Source organism: Cavia porcellus, unplaced genomic scaffold (assembly GCF_034190915.1).
Source record: "Cavia porcellus strain 051 isolate PalLab524CR breed Dunkin Hartley unplaced genomic scaffold, mCavPor4.1 scaffold_23, whole genome shotgun sequence".
NCBI classification, from domain to species: Eukaryota; Metazoa; Chordata; class Mammalia; order Rodentia; family Caviidae; genus Cavia; species Cavia porcellus.
In genome coordinates this window covers 10,588,022-10,595,483 of record NW_026947506.1, presented here as the reverse complement: position 1 = coordinate 10,595,483, position 7,462 = coordinate 10,588,022, and the positions used below count along the sequence as shown (strand labels likewise).

Genomic DNA, 7,462 nt, shown 5'->3' with positions numbered 1-7,462 from the left:
CTGGTGGCAGGGGTTTAAGCTCCAGGGACTCAGAGGCCAGGAGGACATGATCCTTGTCCTTCAACCTCATATGGCATTGCACAGAGGATTAAGCAGGGTTGTTCACATTGCGGGTGATGGAGCCGAAGTATCTTTTAGTTCATGGATCTATCTACCCGCCCACCCATCCACCCCTGGCCCATCCACCATCCTACCCATCTGTCAGTCTACCATCCATCCATCCATCCATCCATTCACCCATTGTCTTAGTTAGTTTTCTTTTATTGCTGTGACAAAATACCCAACACCCAAGTTGTCCCTTAATAGACGAAAAGTTTATTTAGCTCACAGTTTATGGAGGGTTCAGCCCATAACTGACTGCATCTTGGCAGAGGGGCATCCTAGAGGAGAAATGGTTCATGGTGGCAAAAGACACTGAAAGCAACTAGAGGGGATTGTGGGAGAGGGCGAGAGGGAGAGAGTGAGAGAGAGAGAGAGAGAGAGCATGGAGAGAGTACACTCGAGACAAGCCTCTTTCCATCCTTTATATTGTATCTATTGTATCTAGTTACTGGGATTTGGACAGTGCCAATCTGATCATCGAATCCACCCAGCAATCACCCACCCTTAATCCCAGCATTTCACTACAAATCAATCACGCACTCTAGATTCAGCCACCACTGAAAGACTACATGAGGCTTTTGGGGGACATCTAAACACAAACCATAACACTCATTCACCTGCTCATCCACCCATACACCCACCTCTCATCCACCCACTATGTGTACTAACTTAAGAAATATTTACTGAGGCCCTGGGCCAAGATCTCATGTCACTGAGCTTATATTCTAGTGAGGGAGAGAGAAACCACTTCAGGGAGTGATGTGAAGAAAACAAAGTGGGAAAAATGGACAAGATCAAGAGGAGGAATGAGAAGGGAATGCAAGTAATTAGCATTATGAGTGGAGTTCTTTCAGGGCATGGAGAGATGGGATGATCCTAAGGGATGGTTTAGGACGAGGTCTAGCCTGGGGAAGATCTCTACCAGTCAGAGAGGTCTGAACATGCAAAGGTCCTGAGGCATAAACCATCTTGTATTATCCAAGGAACAAATATCAGGGCCCTGTGGCTGGAGGACTGTGACCAGGAAGGAGGGTGTGTGGTGTGGGAGGGAGGCCTCCCTCAGCTCCAGCAGGGAAGATTGCGAGGGCTTGGGTCATCTGGGCCACTGTGCCTCACAGAGAAGTTGGGTCTTGAGGGATAGAAATTTTATTCTGGAACCAAGAAAGTGTCAGGCGCAGAGGTTGAGGTGGGGCAGAGAGGGTAATTATAAAGATCCCAACCATCACAGATGTTTGTTATCCTTGGCACAAGCTCCTGGAACCCCTGGACTCAGTGGAAGGCAGGTGATCTCACCCCTGCCTCACAGAGGGGTGAAACACTCAGTGGCCAGGGGACTCTGGGGTACCAGGGGGCCGTCTTGGGGTAGTGCCATATATAAATCATCCTTCAGGATCACAGCATCCTTGCTTGAATTCAACAGTAAGTGTGAGGAGCGAAACAGGATCAGATGTGACCCTGGGAGTCCATCCTTGAGCTGCTGACCTTGAGGAGTGCAGTGAGCACAGACAGGGGCCTGTGCAAACGCGGTCACAGTCACGTACTTTCCAGGAAGGACCAAGTGCGGTCATGCAGTGGCTGGGAGTCTCCTTGGGACAGAGTCTCTGCACCCTGCTCTGTGTTCTGCCGTGCTTTTGCAGTGTCACCTCCCACACAAGAGGTGACAGGTCCTCTCTGAGTAAGATGAGGTGACCTCCTGGGGCTGGACACAGTACGGGGCAGCAGGACGGAAGGTCCAGGGCGCTGTCCAAGAGTTCCGGGCCGGGTCCTGAGCTCAGCCCATTCTCTCACTTCCCTTGTCCACAGTTCTTCTGCAGGGCTGCCCACGCGTGTCCCGCACACGGAACGTGGTCCTGGTTCCATCCCGGTGCCGTCTCCTGGTGCCATTATCACTGCCCTTGCTCTTTAATTTTCCTTTTCTCCTTGGCTAAACTTAAAATGTTTGTCTGTTTTATTTTTTCTTTCATAACTATCAGTTTATTTTTCTTCTCCAGTAAGTAATTTCCTCTGTATTTAAAAAAAAACTTTTTTAGATTTACATATTTTCCTATTTATTTTGGTTTATCTTTTATTATCTTATGCCAAATGCTTGATTAATTTCTGCCTCTTTACTTACTTTTGAAAAAGCAATTAATGCTGTACAATTTTTTTTTATGTACCGGGAAATGGGAATAGATCTTTTGCCACTGAGAAGGGGATGAAGAGGGAGGGGAGCGAAGGAGATGAAAAAGGAATTAAAATGCGTTTTGTTTGCACACTAACTCCACACAGTAACACAGCCACCACGAGCTGCAAACACGGACTGAAATAAAAATTAAAAACATAAACAAATTCCAGTGGTTTCTGTATGGGGCACCCTAATTGCAGTTCATTTTCTGTCTTGTTTGCTCCGCTCCGTTCCAGGTTTACTTGAATGGCCAGAGACTGAGCCATGTTGGCTCTTTTGTCCTGAACTTTGGGTTTGATTACATTGTGGTTGGACAGAGCATTAGGAAGGATTTCAGTTTTAAAAAATATAGTAAGGTTTGTCATCAGCTTTGAACATGATCAATTTTTTAAAATAATTGTTATAAACGAAAGAAAACAAAACGAAATGGACAAAAGCCAATCAAAACGAAACAATGCTAGCAGTACAGGACTTCAGAACAAGATGATGGAAAATCAACAATGGCTACCATAATGCTTCAGCTTATCTTCAAAATAGCTGCCATGCCATAAGGCAAAATAAAATCAAGCCAAACAGAGCAGAACAAAACCAATCAAAACAAAACAATGAAAGTGAGACAGGACTTCAAAACAGTAGGAGATCAACAATAGCTACCATAATATATCTTGTTATTTTTAAAATAGCTGCCCGTACCATCAGACATAATAGATTCTAACAGAACAAAAACAGAATAAAACCAAACCCAACAAAACAATGAAAAACCACACAGGACTTCAAAACAGGATAATAGGAAATTAACAATGGCTACTCTTTTCTTTCTAGACATCTCCTCCACCGTCACCTTCACAATATCTATTGTACATTTTGGACCCCACTAACCCCTTCAGCTTTTTTCCTCTTTAATTTTGAAGGGAATAAGACAGAGCAATGGGATGAATCGAAACAGTGGTGAGACAGTAAGAAATCCACCACAGCTCCTACACTGCATGTTATTGGCCTCGAACATGATCAGTGGTAAGTGTTCTAAAGATGTGTACAGGGATGTGCACATCACTGGGGACACGGTGACACACGCCGTGCATGCATGGTTGGACTCCTCTGTGGATGCCCCACTCCCTGTCATAGATGGCCCAGTACCTGCATGCAGTCTGCTGACACCCTCCCTGCTTCTCATCCTCTCTAGGTAGTTACAGCACCTGATGCAGTGTGATGCCGTGGAAATAACAGGGCGGTTGTGTTGGGGGACATGGGACACTTGGCAGCTCTGGACTCAGCAACCTGGGCCAGCAGGATGGGCAGGCCGCATTTCCATTTGGGGTCACTGAGAAGTGAATGAGGATGGGAAGAGAGGAGGAGGTGGCCTCCAAGGGAAAGATGCTGAGCTGGGCTGTGTGGGATCTGGGGTACCTGTGGGGCCCCCTCTGGAGAGGTCTAGTAGACAAGTGGGAGCATCAATGGGGGCTCTGGAAACTTGAAGACAAAACAGAAAGTGGTGCTGGGCACCACAGTGGTGGTGGGGGGGACATGGGGTTGCTCAGTTTTACACAAAGCAAGTGGGGCAAGGGACGCTCGAGGTGAAGGCAAGTGTAGCCAGGTCCCCTGTCTGCTGCCCCTGGAGGACGATCTAGTTCAAGGGCAGTGGGGACCCCTGGTGTTTAAGGCAAATCACTCAGGGGATTCCGGGGCCGGTGGCTGGGCTGTAGCCTGCTCCTCTGAATTCTCCCGCACAATCGGCCGTGCCCTGCGTGTGTGTTTCCTCCTTTCCGGATTAGACCCGGCCCCTGGGAAAACACTCCACTTCTCAGGGCTTTGGTTTTATGTCCTGTTGATCTATTTCTTTATTCCTCTAATCGCCTTCCCACAGTCAATGGCTTTTACTACCTGCAACTCAAAACAACCCCCGGATTCCAAAGCAAGGTCACTTGTTTACAACAAAGAAAGCCATTTGTGACAGGGTGGGAAGGGAAGGAGAGGGCAGAGCTGGCCTCCCTGCTCTGAGGACTCTGGCTCCGTGACACGCCTCTGTTGCTCACTCTTTGGTCAGCAGTGTGGCCTGTGCTGTGGATTGATCTTTAACGCTCTTTGCCACACTGGACGCTAGAGCGAGGCTTTCTTCCGCATCCTTGAACCACAGATGGGCAGAGTGAGGAGCACCAGCTGTGGGCACGGGTTTCCCGGGCATCATGTTTGTTCCTCAGACAGCAGCAGCTCCATGTGGTGGGCAGCCGACCCTGGCCCTGCTGCGTTTAATTAAGGTAATTTTCCTCTGGGCTCCAGATGTGGCGATGGGATTCCATTTTATTGTGCATGGAACCTGTGCTTCCAAGTGTGTGTCACTAGAACGGAATGTGGCCACACATCGAATGTGACAGGTCTGTGTCCTAGGAGGGAAGAGCTGAGGCTGGAACAAGTCCCGGGCCTGTCGTCCACACCTCTGATGTGGCTGGTGAGGTGATGGAACCCACCGACAGATGTCACACGGGAGAGAGGCTGCAGAAACAGTCACAGGCTCGCGACAGGGAAGAAAGGCTTTGGTTCTCCAGGAAGCCCCAGGCTGCCTCTCCTGCCCCTCTCCACAGTTAGTGGGTCAGTGTTAAACAAACTCCTGCACCCCACACTGGTCTGCACGGCTGATGTTATGTTGCTGACCCAGGTGGAGTATGCCCAGTGACCGATCAGCGCTACTTCTGGGTTTGCAGGCTGGTCAGCAGACAGAGGAAGGAGGAGCTGCCCTGCCACAAGGAGGGTACCACCCAACCTGTTGGGGGGCCCCCGGTGGATGGAAAGGTTTGAGGAGTGCAAATTCTTTCTCTTCTTAAGCAGGGACATCTGTCTTCTGATTTCGTCCAAGTCCAGATGCCTGCGAACCAGACGGAGTCATTCCACAGCCTTCCAAATCTCCTGGCCTGACAGTGGATCGTGGGACCTCCCAGGCCCTGAACACAGGAGCCGATTCCCACAATAAATCTCTCCTTGCATATATATATATATATATTTGACATGCTCTTTAGAGAAGCCTGGTTTTTTGAAGCAACACTGTTATCACCATGCAAGCGAGTGTGGGAATCCCAGGATATGAGACTCAATGGCCCACGACTGTGCTACTTGGGTTTCCTCCATGCTGTCTCCCGAGGAGGTGACTGTCCTTTGGGGAGACCACTCTGCCTCACAGAGGCATGCCATGCAGGGTTGCTGAGGGCTCCTTGATTGTATCGTCTTGAAGAATTCCTGGGCTCTAAGCATTTCTCCCTCTTGTAGCTTCTCCTTCTAGAGAGCATGGAGCAAACAGAACACCCCTTTGTAAGGCTGCCTCTTCCTTAGCGTCCAGGGATCCTAGTGACTGGGCAGATTCTTGTCCTCTGAGTGAGGATCTACGAGCATGGAACAGAAGGACAGATGCCAAGGCTGGGGCTTGCTCATCCATACTTCAGGTGACACACTGAGATGCCAGACCAGGGAACATCATTCAGCTGATGTGCCCTGGGGTGGAGTTTGGGGCCAGTGGCACCCAGAAAGTTTTATACTGTCTCTGGGTGAATTGTAGCTCTAGCCTCCATCCCGCCTCCTGCTCCCTGCCCCGGGACTGTGTCCACAGAGGTCTGACCACCAGGGACTGGGCAGCCTGGCCTAGGCTAAGGCTGCGGGAGCTTCTGAAAGCTAGGCACACACAGCCCACATGGTAGCTTTGGTGTTTCTTCCCATTCATTTCTCACACCGGGGGGTCAGCACGTGGTCTCTGCCATGTGTAAACCTAGCCTGGCCTGGGAGATGACACAGATGTGGGCAGAGCAGTGTCTGTGAGTGACCTGGGAATGGGACCAGGCAAGAGGAAGAGAAATGGACCTCGCCCTGGGGGTGGGTGTGGGTAGGGGGTCTGGGTGGGCCCTGGCCGAGGTGGAAGGGGTTCCTCTCTGGAAAGGAGGCTGGCAAGGCTGTTGGTGTGGAGCTGTTCTCAGTGTACCAGGGAGTGCCAGGCTCTGGAGAAGCAGCAGCATCCTGTACAGCAGCATCCTGTATGGCTGCTGGAGATCATCCGTGTGTGGTGGTGGCCATCCAAGGGCCCATGGTGGTCCAGACCCTGCTCTCCATAGAGGGGGACTCCACATGAGCACCAAACATGCGTAGCCAGGGTCAGGCTGGGAAGCTGGCATAGGGCGATGCGTGCTGCTGCCCACCATGCCGGGGTCACAGAGCGCTGGGGCTGGGCATTTATGCAGAGCAGAGGTTTATTTCACACCATTCTGCAGGTAGAAGTCTAGGTCAAACAGCACATTTGGGTGGGGGGAGTGTTCCTGCTATGTGACAGGTGGCTGAGGGCAGAAGGGCGAGAGTGAGGGTGTGAGGACAGGGACTCAGCTCCTCTTCCTTCCAGGAGCCTGCCCTGCAACGTCACCTGTTCCCGCTACGGAGCCCTGGGCATCCAGCCGCTCCACAGTGCAGCCTGAAGGTCCAGACATGGCGCTTCAGGGGATAAAGTCAAACCACAGTGCAGGCCAGGCCGGGCAGTGTGGGCAGGGGAGCTTAATGGGGAGTCGACATCTGCATGGGGACCGGGTGATGGTCAGGGAACCAGGTCTGAGGCTACATAGGAGGGTGAGGAGCTGGGCTCCATGCTGGACTCCAGGAATGGTGCAGGGCAGCTCTATCCCCAGGGTGGCCCCCTCTGTCACCTGCATCCTCCATGGCATTGTCCACAGGTCAGAATCAGTGGAGGCCACAAGTGAAAGCACAGGACCAACAATCGTGTCTGCATTTCAGATGGATGATACCCGTTAGTTGTAAAAATATTAAAATTAAATAAAATTTTAAAGTTATTGTGAAATCAAGCACAAACGTGGCTGAGAAAAAGGGACTGAGGACACAGGTCCTGCTGTTGGCCAGGGGTGGTGCCTATGTGGACAGGTTAGTAGCTGGGTTGCCTGAGCCCAGTCTGGGCGGTGGCCCTCACCCTATGCACCTCGGCTTTGCACAGAGCCCTGTCTGTCCCACACGGTGTGACAGACCAGCCCCACATGCAGACAGCAGTGAGGTTGGCTGAGTGTGACTGGCCAACCTGGTCCTTCCCCTCCGCAGGACTCCCCGCAGCAGTGACCCTGGAGCTGGCTTGGCCACGGGTGGAGAGAGTTAAAGCCTTAACTCCACCAAGGCAGACATGAGAAGGGTTCAGCACCCTGGAGGTTGCGGGGGGCGAAGAGA

The 7,462-nt window shown here is 51.2% G+C and overlaps 1 long non-coding RNA gene across 1 annotated transcript; it reads left to right on the top strand.

Annotated features, from left to right (window-relative positions):
* The first annotated feature begins 4,242 nt into the window (after nt 1-4,242).
* On the top strand, nt 4,243-5,248 carry LOC134472315 (uncharacterized). The gene is made up of 2 exons (XR_010042152.1): nt 4,243-4,521; nt 5,087-5,248. It is a non-coding gene; the product is annotated as an uncharacterized LOC134472315 (long non-coding RNA).
* The last annotated feature ends 2,214 nt before the right edge of the window (nt 5,249-7,462 follow it).